Source organism: Apis florea, unplaced genomic scaffold, assembly GCF_048593485.1.
Source record: "Apis florea isolate Af1SG1 unplaced genomic scaffold, ASM4859348v1 contig_3158_pilon, whole genome shotgun sequence".
Classification (NCBI taxonomy): domain Eukaryota; kingdom Metazoa; phylum Arthropoda; class Insecta; order Hymenoptera; family Apidae; genus Apis; species Apis florea.
The window spans coordinates 5,470,806-5,486,155 of NW_028256713.1; the positions used below are offsets into that span (position 1 = coordinate 5,470,806).

At 40.7% G+C, this 15,350-nt stretch overlaps 1 protein-coding gene and 1 long non-coding RNA gene across 7 annotated transcripts in view; one reads left to right on the forward strand and one right to left on the reverse strand.

Moving 5' to 3' along the window:
- osp (myosin phosphatase Rho interacting protein outspread) overlaps positions 1 to 15,350 on the reverse strand; it is a 184,306-nt gene that overhangs the window by 90,878 nt on the left and 78,078 nt on the right. The gene's annotated exons all lie outside the window — the stretch shown is intronic.
- On the forward strand, positions 4,285 to 7,330 carry LOC147657455 (uncharacterized). Its single transcript, XR_015292469.1, has 2 exons — positions 4,285 to 4,505; positions 6,992 to 7,330. It is a non-coding gene; the product is annotated as an uncharacterized LOC147657455 (long non-coding RNA).

Consider the following 15,350-nt stretch of genomic DNA (forward strand, 5'->3'; position numbering starts at 1 on the left):
TTTATTTCGACATTTTGTCTCGAACGTGAAATTTTCGTGAAACGAAATTTTTATTATTCATTAAGGCGACTTTGAACGTAAATTCAAAAAAATAACGTAATTTCTATCGTCGTAAACTGACCCCGATTCTTAGTTTCCAAGTAAATTCCGAACGATCATCCGTGAATCTTACTCTTATTTTTATTCGATGCGTCGTTTATCCCATTAATCCTCAAACACGCGACATTTTGTGTCGAACAGATTTTCGTAAAACGAAATTTTTATCGTTTCACGATCTAATTTTTCCCCCTATAAATTGTCCAATCGCCTAAAAACGAATCTCATTAAGTCGACTTACTCTCCAAGTAAAAATTCTAGCGACCATTCCATCAAGGTCTGCAACTCTAGAAACGAACGATCATCCGTCAATCTTATTCTTATTCTTATTTTTATCATTATCCGATGCGTCATTTATCCCATTAGTCCTCTACATTTTTTTATTATTCCATTTTATTGTCCAATCGCCTAAAAACGGATCTCATTAAGGCGACTTTAAAAAAGTAACAAAACGTTATTTCTATCGTGGTAAACTCGAACAATGTCCCCGACTCTTACTTTCTTAAGTAATAAAAATTCGAGAAACAAGTTGGAAACATTCGCATAAACGCTCACAAGATCTCTTTTAATATTTTTATCGCGAAGAAAGTGCACCGGATGTTGCTTCCGAATGAACACCGCGTTGAACATGGGAGGAGGGGGGACGACTCGATAACCTTTCACCCCGATTTCCTTTTCCAGCAACTCTCTCTCTCTCTCTTTCTGGAGAAAATGCAAATTCGAAATTTCGAGGCGGCATTCCGCCCACGTGGGTCTAACCTCGACGTCCACCTTGTAATTTATCCCGCGCCAAATAAGTCGGATTTGCGAAGGGGAATTGCTGTGACGCGGAAGGCCTCGTAATTCCTGCGTTGCCATAAGCTTCATAAGCGACACGGTGTACCGTTATCGTACAGAACAAGAGAAACGGTGGAGCACCACACTTGACATTGAAACAGTTTCCTCTCCGAGTATCTCTTAGATTCGATCCTATTCCGTTTTCGAATTTGCTTGCAAATCCACGGTTCTCCTTTCTTTTTTTTTTTTTTTTCGCTTGGAAAATAGTTAAAATTGTGCACAGAGAAGGAAGATAAGAGCAATCGTAGAACACGAGACACGAAGCAGAAGAAACTTTCACTTAACACGGGGCGACGCGTCACCGAACCGAAGACAATAATTTCTGTTCAATGCACACCATCCATCTGATTCGTCTTCGACCTAAAGGAGAAATCTAAAGGTCTCTGTAAATTTACGAAGCTGTTGCTCGCCTCGGTAATTAAAACCTCTTGCCCCCTCCCCAAGTATAAGAAAACGTCCATCTCCAAAATGGCGAGGAGGCGAGCAGCCATAAATTCACGTCGGTGGCTAGCCCTTAATTAGAGGAAACCGTGTACCGTACTTATTTCCATAAGTGATTCGAAAAATTCGGCAATTACTTTTTTTTTCACATCAAAGCACTCTTTTTTTGTTTCTTTCGCGAGCAACGACCCTACAATTATCGAATTTATTTTATTTTAATAAAACGCTTTCTTTCTTTTTTTTTTTAAAAAAAACGCGTCGTATTCGAAATATTGAACGATTTCAAATTTAAAACTGGACGGTTCAATTAATAAAAGGAGATTCGAATAAAATTATCGAAACGAAGAAATGACATTCGACGAAACTTCGAACAAACAAAAGAAGAAGAAGAAGAAGAAGAAGAAAAAGGAAACGTTTGAATTCGAATATAAAGTAATCGGGAAAAAATCGGGCGCCAAGTCGGAGATCGTAAAGCAGGGAAGCGGTAATTGGTCGGTGATTTCCTCGTTGACGGCGAAGAAGGGGTACGTGCACGAATCATAATTTGCAGTGACAAACCTTTGTCCACGGCCGCGTCCAATAAATCCCGACACACAATGGCGTAGCCCGTTGGTACGGGACCCCATTACATTACTCCTCGCGCCGCGAGGACAATGCCGGCAGTGGAATAGAAACAAGACGAAGAGCGTCGAAGAGAACCGGAACAGGTATGGAGGGACGAGAGGAGGAGGAGGAGGAGGAACGGCGAGCGAAAGAAGACAAGGGGGACTTTAAACGCTTTTTGTCCATCGCTTCGATTCCAGAGGAGAGGAGAAAGAACGTTTCGACTTTACGAGACTAGATGCATCATCCGTGGCGGAAGTGACTTGTTCTTCGAGCTGACGCTCGCTACAAAAAAAGAAGTATTTCTCCTCTTTTTTCAAAAGTTCAACTTTGAGAAATTACCTTATATTTTCGAGCATGATTCCTACGTTTCGTTTATTTTTATTAACGCTTGAACGAAATTATAAAAATTATAAAAATCCTCCTACTCTAAGCGAAGCAATAAATATCCGACAATTTTATTCCTCCTACAATAGATTCGCCTATCTTTTCGATACGATACATAACAAACGTATCTCGCAATTCACAATGGATATCTAACAATGGATATCTAACGTATCTCGAGAAAAACTATATCTGAAATAAGGCTCGCCTATCCTCCAGACTTATAGAGCCTATAAATAAACCACCAACCATGACCCACAAACGTACCATCGTTCGAACAATTATTAAATTAAATTAAAAAAAATTCTCCATTATTTTTGTATCCGAAGAATACCGACATCGGTGTCTAATCTCGCCAACAGAGAATCGACCGCTATTTCCGAAAGAAAAGAATCCGCGCAACGTGGCATCGTCTTCTTCGTGTTTCGAAACTCGAGAGGGCGAGTAATTCCAGTCGGCGACGCATTTATCCAGCCTGAATTACAGCTCCAATCCCGTCGTGTGTCGTTTTCGCGTAATCGCGTATGCGGACGATGATACGTGGAAGCCGCGGTCAGGACGCGATACCAATTACGGGCGGCCCGCCCGTGACGCACGGCCGACGATATTTTATGGGGCAGGAAGCGGCAAGATTAGAAATCGAAACCGATATATCAGCAGCGTTGTGGCCACGCTTCTACAACTTCTCGTTGTATATAAGGTTGTATATTTTAATTTCAAACGGACGGTCTCCTTGGATTGGGCCGCGAGAATTAATTAGGTGGAGAGAGGGAGGGGAGAAATGCATGGGTTGGCTCTCGATGTACGCATGGAATGTTAGCGTGTTTTTTTTTCCTTTTTTTTTTTTTAAATTATATCTCGCGTTATTTTAAGAAAAGTGTTTATATATGTATGTGTATACAGCAAACGAACGTTTCTTAGGCGGAAGAACGTGGGAGGATGAATGTTTGTATGCTGCGTTTGTATATGTAATTACATATACGCGATTGTTATAAATATATCTTGGGCTCACGAGTATAAAAAGCAGGAGAAAAATGCGTTAACAGTTTTTCATAAAAATTACATCCCGTATAAAAAGTGCCATTATCGGGATACTTTCATAGTGATTTATGATACACTCGTAAAAATCTAATTACTTCGAGGAAAGTGAGATAAAAAAGCGCAACGTGTTCTTTCAATACACGTATTTTCAAATATAATAAAGAAAAAAAAAAAAAGAAGAAGGAAACAAGAAACGTTACGTTAACGAAACGATCCTTAATTACAAAGAAATCCCATAAACCCCGTGTGTTAAACCTTTTTCCAAAAATCTGCTCGACTCCCATCCCTCCCGAAATACGAAATACATAAAATCCGAATTATTGCTTCGATCTTATCTCCACGTTAAAACATTCCATCGAGCTATTACAACAACTGAAACAACGTGGTAACAAAATCTGCGGGCTCGTAAAACCGGGCGTAAACCTTGTCAAGGATCTCCCAACTGAAGGGAGAAAAGCCAAGGGAAGAAAAGGAATTTTCTCTCGTTTTTTTCTCTCTTCCTTTTCCTTCTCGACGTTCCAACGAAACGCCAGAGTACCGCGCGTGTACCGTTAATTTAATAAAATCCACCGTTTCACGCGTGGATATCGCCTTGTTTCGAGGGTATACTGTAAACAGAGTCGTAAGACACGCGGACGAAGCAACGTATATATACATGTATATACGGTGCGCCTTAATAAAATGCCACCGGTCGGATTACTCGGCTGTAACTCGGCCTAACATTGCTCGAAACGGGGGTGTTGCGCAACGGATATTACGAAAACAGAACGGTGCGTCTCGGTTAGACGCCTCTCCTCCCGCGTGAATGAAATCGTTGCGTTCTTCGAAGGAGGAGGGAATCGAACGAGAATCTCCGTTTCCCTGGAGAATGTAACGCGTTTCAGTCGAGTTGCGTTTACGGAACGATGCTGTGTACAGGAGAAGGTATTGGAAGGAAAGCGTGAAAGGGTCTGGGGAGAAGCGTGGATCGAAATCGATCGGGATTCGATGTTCGGGATTCAAGGACACGTTTTTATTTCCCAACGTGAGAAATTTCTCAAGGAGTAATGAATTTTACAAAGTTTGTCAATTATATACGTGGAAGAAGCGTGTGCAATAATGTGGTAAGGAAATAGTCGTAAAGGATTCTGTGAAAAATAGTTTCACGGATAATCACCAATTTCTCCGTAACGATTCTTCTCTCAGTCAGTTAGCCGGTTTCGCGTAAAACGAGACGCGTCTCATTTTTCCTTTCCTCCGCAATTCTTCTCGACATGTCGCTCTATCGATTCATCGGAATAAAATCTACACGAGGAAAAATATTTCGAGGGATACGCTATTCTGAAGTGATTAAACGAGCATTGCAACAATTAACCAACAATTGCACAATCTCACAGATACGAAAAGAAAATCGCAAATATACGGAGGGAAAGATAGGATGCATCCTCTCTCAGGATTCTTTATAGGGATGAAACACATCATTACGCTATTCTGAAGTGTTAAACTTAAAAAAGAATCTGGACGAATCTATACGATAGTAGCAACGTGGTAGATACGAAAACGAAGAAGATCGCAAATATACGGAGGGGAGGGCAAGGATGCATTCTCTCTCGAGTGAAAAAACACGCGCGCAGCAATTGCCAGGATTCTTTATAGGGGTGAAACTAGCCGCGGTGTTCAGCCGACCGGTGAAAAGTGGGCCCTTATCTGGCCGCGTGGACAGGGGCGGAGGAGGAGCGGAGGGGCCCCGTTATCGCGGAGGATGTCCTACGGGAGGACACAATCTAAGTAGCAAAGTGTGTAAGGCATGTCCAACTATCGATTGGCCGACGTATCGTCGACAACGGAGGGTCGATACGCGGGGTCCTCGAGGGGGCCCTCGTGGCCGATAAAAGGACGACTGTTGAGGAGGGGGAGGGAGGGAGAAAAAAAAGGCCTACGGCTACTATCGCGCTACTACCGTTAATTGAGGATACATGGAAAAGCGCTACTTAACGATTCAGATTAAGGGAACGCGTTTTTCTACTCGTCGAAACAGGAATTCCACAGGAAGGGTTAGGGGAGAGAGTCGCCCCGTGATTCCTCGGAGATTACGTGAAAACGTTCGTCTTTTTTTCCCGACTGTTAAACGATCGATAGAATCGCGCGATCGATTGGAATGAGCTCGAAGGAGTTCGTTATTTTTCGTTTTGGAAAGTTTTGTTTGCGATCGAAAAGAGGGTGATTGAAGAATGATTGGAAAGCATTGGTCTATGGATCGATCTATCTATGAATCTGGGCGAAGAGAACCAAATACAGAGCGATCCATACGTGTCTTTGGAGAGAGATGATTAAGTTGCACAAATTCTTTAATGTTTCTAGCCTAAAAAATTTATAAGAAATAACAAACTTCTCTTAATAAGTCTTCTTTACAATCTTCTACACCATCACCCGTTCTACAATCATCTTCCTACAAATAAATTATCGAGCACAAAGATCGAACGAAATAACAATTTAATGGTTTGAACGAAAACGAGAATTTTCGACATTAATTCGACGTCGACGAAAATATTTCAATCTAATCGACATTAGGTGGGATCGAGAAGGCAGATCGAGGAGAGGAGTAACTTGTTCGAGTGTTGGTTACGTAAACGAGGAGGTTAAAGGACGTAGGAGGGCACGCGAAAAGGAACGCGATGTGCCACCTTGGTTGCGCAATTATCACAGGTGGATACTCGCCTTAACGAGGCGACCTTTAGCGCCTCGCTACCGCGTGCAATCAATCAAAATTGGACATTTCTGTTCACCAATGGAGCGGAGAAAGTGGATGATACTTTCTGGGCGAGCTATTCCGAAAATGGTAGGGGAAGGATAATTTTTTACGAGATTATGGCGGCCAATACGATCGATCCTTTTGTGCGTAGAGATAGGTGGTGTGCAGGAATGCGAGATTAGTCGTGCAGAGATACGGACGAGATATGGGGCGTGTGTTTTCATTAAGACACGAGATACGGTTGGGAAAAATTAACTGTGTTTTAATTAAGGAGGGGAGATATCTCGGATCGTATCGTTGCTCGTATATAAATTATGCGCATTTTTGTTTAGACGAGGAATCAATATGCCGAGCGTATTGTATTTCGTTTGCATATATCACCTCTTAGGTCTTACGAATATCGAAACGGTATTCGTTACACGTGTCTGTCGTCTACGTTAACAACAAGCTACATCTTCCAATATTCGTCGAAAATAGACAATACACGTGTATCGTGAACAAAATACGAGCCACGATCGATACGATATCGACGTTGACTCGAATCATTAACGAAAAAAAAAAAAAAGAAAAAAATAGAAATTAATACCCTTCTAAAAATCTCCACGATTTCTTTCAAACGAATTTTATCAGACGCAGTTATAAAATCCCCCCTCGTTCATTGCCATCAAAACTCATCTCATTGATTCTTAGTTCGATGCATTCATCCGTTGAAATTGAAAAAAGTGACACCCGTTTGCCAGAGACAATTAGATTTTACAATAGCACAAAATTCGGTGTAAGATGTAACCGATCAAATGGCCAGAAAATATAGTGTTAAATCACAAAGATGACTTTTACAGGTATTTTTCAATATTTTAGATTTAGCCGGAATAAATGCTTGGATTCTACATTCTACAAAGAAACGACGGGGCGAAGAAATATCGTGGCAAGAATTTTTATTTCAATTGGCAGAAGAGACCGAATATCAGAAGGAGAGACAGCTTAGCAAAGAATGTTCATCAAAAAACAATTATAAACGCTGCTACAGATTCTTGTCAAGTAAGACATTGTAAAGTCTATAAATAAATAAGACTAACGAAATTTGTATAAAGTGTAAAAAATACGTGTACGTGGAAAATGTGCAATGCAAAGTGTTGTAATTTGTAAAAAAATGTGCTGAGAATGCATAAATGTAAATAAAACTTAATTAGAAAAGTGGGGAGCGGGTTTTTATTGTAGCAAAATATCTTGTTTAATATCCAATTAGCTAAAATCTCTTTCTGTATTAAGATACAAATGTTCTTTTGCAGCGGTCATTTGACCGCTCATGGTAGGAATAGGTATACACGAAATGTCGGTAGGTTTACTGTTGAGAGAGAGTGCTATCACATCGTAGCAGTTTCGAATTGAAGAAAAGAAAAGAGGGAATGGAACGACGTCCCTCCAACTTCCCCTCGAATCGGAAGGGGAGGGGGGAACAAGGTGATTCCGGGGAAACGAATTCCCGGATGGAATTTGCGGGCGAATTCCTCGGCGTTGCGCCGAAGGGATCCCCTGGCGGAAGAGGAGGGGGAGGGGCCTGGAATTCCCGGCGCGCTAAATAAGGTCGCGTCCGCCTCGAACAGCACCCCGCAGCGCCGCGCAGAAACGCGGACGTCGGAGGAGCTGTTGGTTGGAAATTGCCACGCGGAATTTTCCGCGGGGGAATGGAATTTCGCGCGATTTTTAGCCCGCCAAAAGGGGATTCTAAAGGGGGCGAAACCTGCCTGATTATCGTTAAACGATCGAGATCGAGGAAGCGGAAGATCGATGATTGACGCTCGATCGGATTTTATGGATTTTACGATACGAATATACGGTAATTTTCGATAATTACGGAGAGAAAGGGAAGGGGAGGGAATGAAATTGAATTGATAATTAATCAGGTTTAATGGACGGGTTTTATGGATTGTAATGAATTGCAATTTTTGCCTCGAACGCACGATAGATAATTACAGAAGGCTGTGCGAGGCGGTGGAGTGAAATTAATAATGGGCGATTTTAATGATGAATTAGATTTAATTATGGATTTTACGATGTGGATACAACGAACGGTAAACGTAACCTTTGTTTGCGGATAAAGTGGAGGATTTTTTCCAAGGGGAGGAAGAAAGATCGTGGACGGATTTTAAAATTCATACGAGTAAATGGAAGCGGAGATCTGAAGGACTGTTTAAACGCGATACGATTATAAAAACACGTGGCGTCACGTTGCATTTATGGGATTGAATTAATCGCGTATCTGGGCGCTAAAGCGTTATGTTTTGCAACTCTCGAACACACAAGGTCGTTTCAATTTTTACATTCCCTGTTTGGTGAACATTTGCTTCTCCAAAATGGCAATCCTCGTTTGCGCACGAGTGAAATTTTATATCGATCGTTATCAATGGAATTTCTTCTTCTTTTTTTTTTTAAATTTGCCTGACAATCAAGCACAAGTATCGATAAATAACCGACGAATTTTTACGAAATTTTTGAAAGCGTGAAACATCGAAACGTTTGAGATTTTGAAAAAAAAAAAAAAAAACGATAAAATTTCATAGTTTCTTTAAATTCAGATAGAAAAGATTTCGAACGGTCAGCAAGAGAATCTGCGAAACGAAGATCGGCATCCTCTCGAATAATCTCGTTTGAATGCATGAACATACCGCGAAATAACAGTCCTTTAAGGTCAGTCGTGGCGAGGCGATTAATTGTCTCGTCGGCTGAGAGAACCTCGTCACAGCCACCTTTTCACGCGAATGCAAATCGATCCTCGCAGACGAAAATTACGATTATCTCTTAACCTGGAAGTCGAGTGACTCGCTTTTAAACGAAATCGTGTAAAAATTTCGGAGTTTTACCAAGTTGTGTAACTTTTTTTCTTGGACAGGCTGCTCCCCAGCCTTACGAAATCGGGATCAGAGGTCGAGAACGGTGTTAAATCGATTTTCTAACGTTTCTCAATTGACCAGTTTAGAATTGTAAAAGATCAGAGCGGAGCTACGGAAGGAATACTAATGATAAAGGACGGCCTGCTGTTGGAATATTGAGACGAGATTTTTCGTATATACCGTAAATTTCTCGAAAGTGGAATCCTTTCACTCATAAAAATTCAACCTAAATCTTGCTCTCCTTCGTCTATTCCCTTTTCCAATCTTCTCGCAATCCAGTATTCTATCCTCTTATATTCCCCGAAAATTAATTTCGATCTAACTCTAAATCTAAAAACTCTCAGAAAACTCTTAACCCAAATTATTATTCTCGAACTCGACAAACTTTCATCCATCTTAAACTAATATCAATAATTAAAAAAATCCTAACTTCACACGTGCAGCGATTAATCGTCCCTTTCCCTCGAAAATAAAGATTCTTCACGGTTCAGATCCTGTCCACAAGATCCAATATTAATTTCAATCAAATTCTAAATCTAAAAACTCTCAGAAAACTCTTAACCCAAATTATTATTCTCGAACTTTCATCCATCTTAAATCCTAATATCAATAATTAAAAAAATCCTAAATCCTAACTTCACACGTGCAGCGATTATCATTATTCGTCCGTTTCCCTCGAAAATAAAGATTGCGAAGAAAGCACGCCACGTCGACACATTCTTCACGGTTCAGATCCTGTCCACAGAATCCCCCCCTTTTTTCCACACCAACATCGATCCCTTATGCAACGCGGATTCTACTCGGATCGTTAATTTAATTCGCGCTTTCCATTTAATTAATCCCAATTACGCGTGGCGCCGAGATATAGCGGCATCGAGAGCTCTCCTACTCTCCTCGATCACCCTCTCTCTTTCTCTCTCACGCTTCCACGCGCTCGTCCACCCGAGTGCACCTTTAATCCGCGAATACCCGCTGCTCTCGCCGATAAATTAACGACCGACGCCGGTTATTGGCCGGTTAAGTCGATTAATAGTTCCGGGTTAACGAGGCGAGCCATTTTATCCCGAAATCATATTGCGAAAACGCAAGTTGGAGAGAATTTAATGCTTTTGGTTAATAGAAGGTAGGCTTGCAGAATTATTCTCGGGTTGCATGCACGTCGAAATCTCTCGGTTTGTTAATTCTAGAGCGGAGAGATCTCTTTTCATTTCTTCGAAGAAGATCCGAACGAATCTCTCTTCTGTTGAAGCCTCGTGAAAATAAAGAAAAATTTCGAAGGAGGACGAAGAGGAAGGTTTTCGCGCGGTGGGATCAGCTGACATTTCCTAATCTCTCCTCCAAAGAAGAAGAAGAAGAAGCGAGGAGCAACCCGGTGCGGCGGAATCGAGAGACACGTAGCGCGCCTTTCACTCGCCGCGCGACGGAGGATTCTCTCCTCCGGCGTCGTCTTCCACCCGGGGCGCACAAAAGGTTACATTTACATGCGGCGACGCGCACGTCGCCGGCGTGTCATTGTCTTCGAGGTTACTGGCATCGGCACGTGCGAGGAGAATGTCGAGTGCTCTTACACGAGGGTGCCATTGATTGAAAACGGGCACGTGCAACATCCGTCTGCCTCTCCTCGTCCTATTCTCGAATGCACGAACGCGGAGAACGCGCCGTTCACGAAATTTTGTCGAGCGACTCGCCGATAAGCGAACCGCAACGTTAAGATCCGCAACTGTCGGATCGAACAAAGATGAATAAGGAATGAACTCGAATAAATTCTTATCTATATATTTTTTTCTTAATGAAATATCATCGAGATGATTATTTTAAAATGGTATAACGAAATCGTAAAAGCCGCCTATCGATCAATTATTATCATTATTTAATATCGAGTTGTACACGATCCACGATTATCTATCCGAGATCGAAACTAGTTTCTCGAGATGCCACGTCCACTTTGAAATCATCAGATGCGTATCTTCGATATCTTCGTATCACATTTTATATTCGATCCAACATTGATATATGGAGAGGAGACGTGTGATTATATAACGTTATACACACGGATAACACATTTATTCGATTATTAAGATTATTGTAATTATTGTGTTCACAAAAAACAAGTTCAAGTTTCAATCTTTCTCCAGATACTTTTTTTTCTTTTTGAAACACGTGTTCACAGAGGGCCTGAAGGCACACACGTTCACACTTGCATCTTCCAATAGTTTCCACGGATTAGACGCGTGTTACGCGTGGACGATTATTCACTCATCGATGAATTATTTCAAAGAGGAGGCGATGCTCGCGGCTCCCTTTTCCTCCTTGGCCAAGAATTCTATCTTCCCGTGGGGAAGATGCACGCTTATTTATCGTCTAATAAATTGTTCACCAATAAATAAAAGCCTCATTACAGGCAACAGCGCGTGAAATGCGCGGTGTGGTTGGAAGCGGCGATCGTAATCGACCGTAATTCGACATTCCGCTCCGGGCCTCAACGCGGCAAAATGGAAACGGAAACGAATCGAATCGTATCGAGCCGTCCTTCTTCCTCATCGTCCTTCTACCTATCATCGAACGTTTGTTACATTCCGTTTTATCGAGAGAGGGAAATACGATGCCGGTCTCCATCTGGTTTGGCACTCTTCGTATGGACGAAGAATTTTAGAGGGTAATGTGGTGAATTGCAGAGTAGTTTCGTGCACGGAGGATTCGAGTTATAAATTTCTAGGCTCGATCGATGAAAAATTATTTTGATAATTATCCGCATATTTTCCTACGAATTTCTATATGGAACAATAATAATGGAAAAAATTATAAAAATTAACAGTTTCTTATAGCGATTCATAGGAGAGGAAACACGAGATGATAAATGCATAACAACATGTCGGTGTTGAACGGATAACAATGGAAACGGGCAGAGAGGATAAAAGGGGATAGAAAATCGCGATGAATTAGTTATTTATCGCGAGCAAAAGTTGGAGGCTGGCACTCCATTAGATACTGGTTTGTTGATCATCGGGAAAGGGAATGGCATTTCCTTTTATCGTTCCTTCGGCCTATTCAATTAATTGCGCCGAGGGCAGGAGACGCCGACAAAAGGGTGCAATCGTGAAAGTCGAAAGCAGCGGCTGAACCGCGTGCCACTCGGCCTTAGAACGGTTCCACAGCCGCGGGACCTCAATTAAGCTAATTAAGAGCAATAATAGCCACGCGATAATTACAGGATCGTGCAACTTGGACCACGGATCAGCCTTCTGGTAATCATCCTCGATCGTGATAACTTGGAATCTAGGTGAATGCGTAAGAATTGCATAGTATACTCGAGACTCGAATACTCTTGTAAAGATTCAAAATTAACACTATGAAGATTCGCATCGGCGATTGACGATATATATGTATAATAGGTCAAATATAATTCGAAAAGTTTATTCGTTTATTTGTTTATGGGCAAAAGTAATTATTATATATAGAAGAAAAAAAAGAAAAAAAAAAAACGGATAATTATATCAAAAAATGTGATTCGTATCAACGAAGGTGTTTACTTAAATTTTCATACACACCTGATGCAATTACTTTCTAGGAATGATTATCGGCCACGCGAGCAACAGGTAGACAGACTTTCAGCCACGTTTCGTGGAATTTCTCTTCGAAACGCTTTTATTATTCCCGGCAAACTCTCTACATTTTTCTATTAGTCACAATCCCGACATGCACTTTTCTTGCAAGTCGTCTTCGCAGATTATCGACAACCGTCAGGCGTTCTTCGTGTGTCGGCGAAAGTGTTCACGGCTTGTACTAATGAAGTCGCGTATCCAGTTTTTCTCCAACGCTATGCACCTGTTCATCTTTCTTTATTCTCAACGTATGCAGTAAAATTATCAATTATCTTTAATTTATGAAAAAAAAAAAAAAAATCTTGCTTTTACGTCAAATTTTTCATTATCTATTTAAAGTTCGTTAATTCTTGATTCTAAAAGTTAATTCGTAATTTTAAAAAATTTATATAATTTAAAAATGTTAGCTTTCAAGATTCGTAATCAATTTTTTTTTTTTTTTTTTTTTTTAAATAGAAATGTGAAGAAATCTCTATTTTCAATGAGAAAAATAATCTTTAATAAATTATAGAATAGAATATTAATTGGCGAACGTAAACATTTAATAATGACAAAATTAAATTCAGAATCGGTTTACTAATTCTGATCAAATCAAGAATGAAGAAATTTTTATTTGAATATGAAAACAAAATCAACAAATTGAAGAAAAAATTAATACGTCATAAATTACTTCTAAATGTCTACTTTCAAATCTTCTAAAAAACAATTTAAAATCAAATTTCACAAAGTTACAGCAAATTTCGCAAAATTCGACGCAATTATTAACTATTTATTTAATTCGAAATATTGCAACACAAAAACGAACCACAAAAACCTCGAGTTAACGTTTCTCGCGGATAACCTATGATTCTCGCTCGTCTCTTTTTATCCACTTCAAATTATTTAACAAAATTCCTCGAGTCGTCGATATCACACACAGTTTCTTTGTCCACGATCAAAGAAATCATCGATCTCACGTCGGTTATATTTAGAATCGAGCTTATTAACTTTATTCGTTTGCAAAGTTTCTAACACGAAACACGACCGGAACGAGAGGTTAGCTGGGCTAGACTAATTGCGCCGATTATTCGGCTTAATTGTACATAATTTAGCCAGGTGGCGCAACATGGTCAAACATGGTGAAAATGATTGTCGAAATTGCACGAACGTGGTGTTTTCACTTCGAAAAAGTGGAGAGAAATTCGCGAACACGTTGCGACACTTGTGGAAAACTACGAGGAAATATTCGAAACTGTCGATGGAAATTTGTTTCGTGAAACGTGACAAAAGAAATCGTTTGAAACAACGGTTGTGGCGAATCTAACCTCTCTATGACAGACTTCTAGACCGCAAAATTCTCAAGGTACGTGACGTTTCTTGCTTTCTTATGATAAATCTGTTTTTTCCAAATTTGAAGTCTCGTTTCTCGACGAGCAATATTTTAAATATAAATATTTGACGCGCATTACGCATTCTTAAATTTCGAATCAAGTCTTGAAAGAGCGCGATCATGAAAAATTTATTTATAAAGAGAGTAGCGAATAAAAGGTTAAGAATCGTTGGTTCGAAAGATTTGGATGGATCGCGTGGTATTCCTCGTGATCGTTGTGCGCTGTTACGATAATTGGAAGGAGGATCGACTTTCTCTCCCTGTCGTTTGAGCAAAGGCGTCGATAAGAAGCGAATAAGAAGAGGGAAAAGTTTGACGGTGAAAGGCCACGGAATTAATCCGAGATAATGACGGTGGCGGAAAAAAACTAGTTCAACTGGAAGAATCCAGATTTTCCTGGCCGCAAAAAGCGGGAAAGCGCGAGACGACTTTCTTGAGCCTGATGAGAGTGGTTTTTATTTTTTTGCGCGTGTAATTTCGAGAAACGGACGTTCTGGACGGTGTGGACAAATCGTGATTGAGGGATAATTAGGAGAAATGATCTAGATTTTTGTTCGATTGTCTTTGTTAGACATTTTTTTTTCTTTTTCCATACTCCACTTTCTATCCGAGAGAATTTATGATTTCTGAAGTCAAATCGACGTCGAATCGTATTTTAGCATTGGCGAGTTTTATGGAAAGTTGTAAAAGGATCGATCGAGCAACAATTTTAACAAGCCAAGGTTTCGTAAATCTCGATTTTCAGATTGTCGAACTTAATTTTAAATTCGACGAATCAAATTCCACGTTTAATTTTTTCCTTCTCCTTTATAAAAGGGATATGGGAGATTCTATAAAATGCGCGCATCCTATAAAAAGGCATGAAATATCCGAGTATGGCAAAGTATACCGTAATATTTCAGGGATGAAACGTATATTATTCCGTAACTATATCCATAAAAATTTAAATTTGCATAAACATCCACAACTTATTGATCATACGGATGCACACGATTGCACTTTAATTTTCACGATTCACGGTTCACCGACGAGAGATGATGATTGGACACACGCATCGCATACGTGGTAATTCGCGAATCCCTTTCGAGAGAGAAGAGGGGGGGATTCGAGGAGAGATGTCCTCGGAAAGGACGAAAAGAAAGGGAAAAGAGGGGAAGGGAAAGGAAAGGAAAGGAAAGGGCAAGGCAGGCCGGACTGTGGCCAGGAGCCGAGGCGCGCATGCAGCCGTTCGTCTCGGTTCGTCGACCTCGAGTGGAATGCAAGGCATAACCTACCGTAACACCACCACCACCACCACCATCAGCATCACCACGTCACCACCAACGGCACACCGAGCGTCCATCGTCCACGCGAGT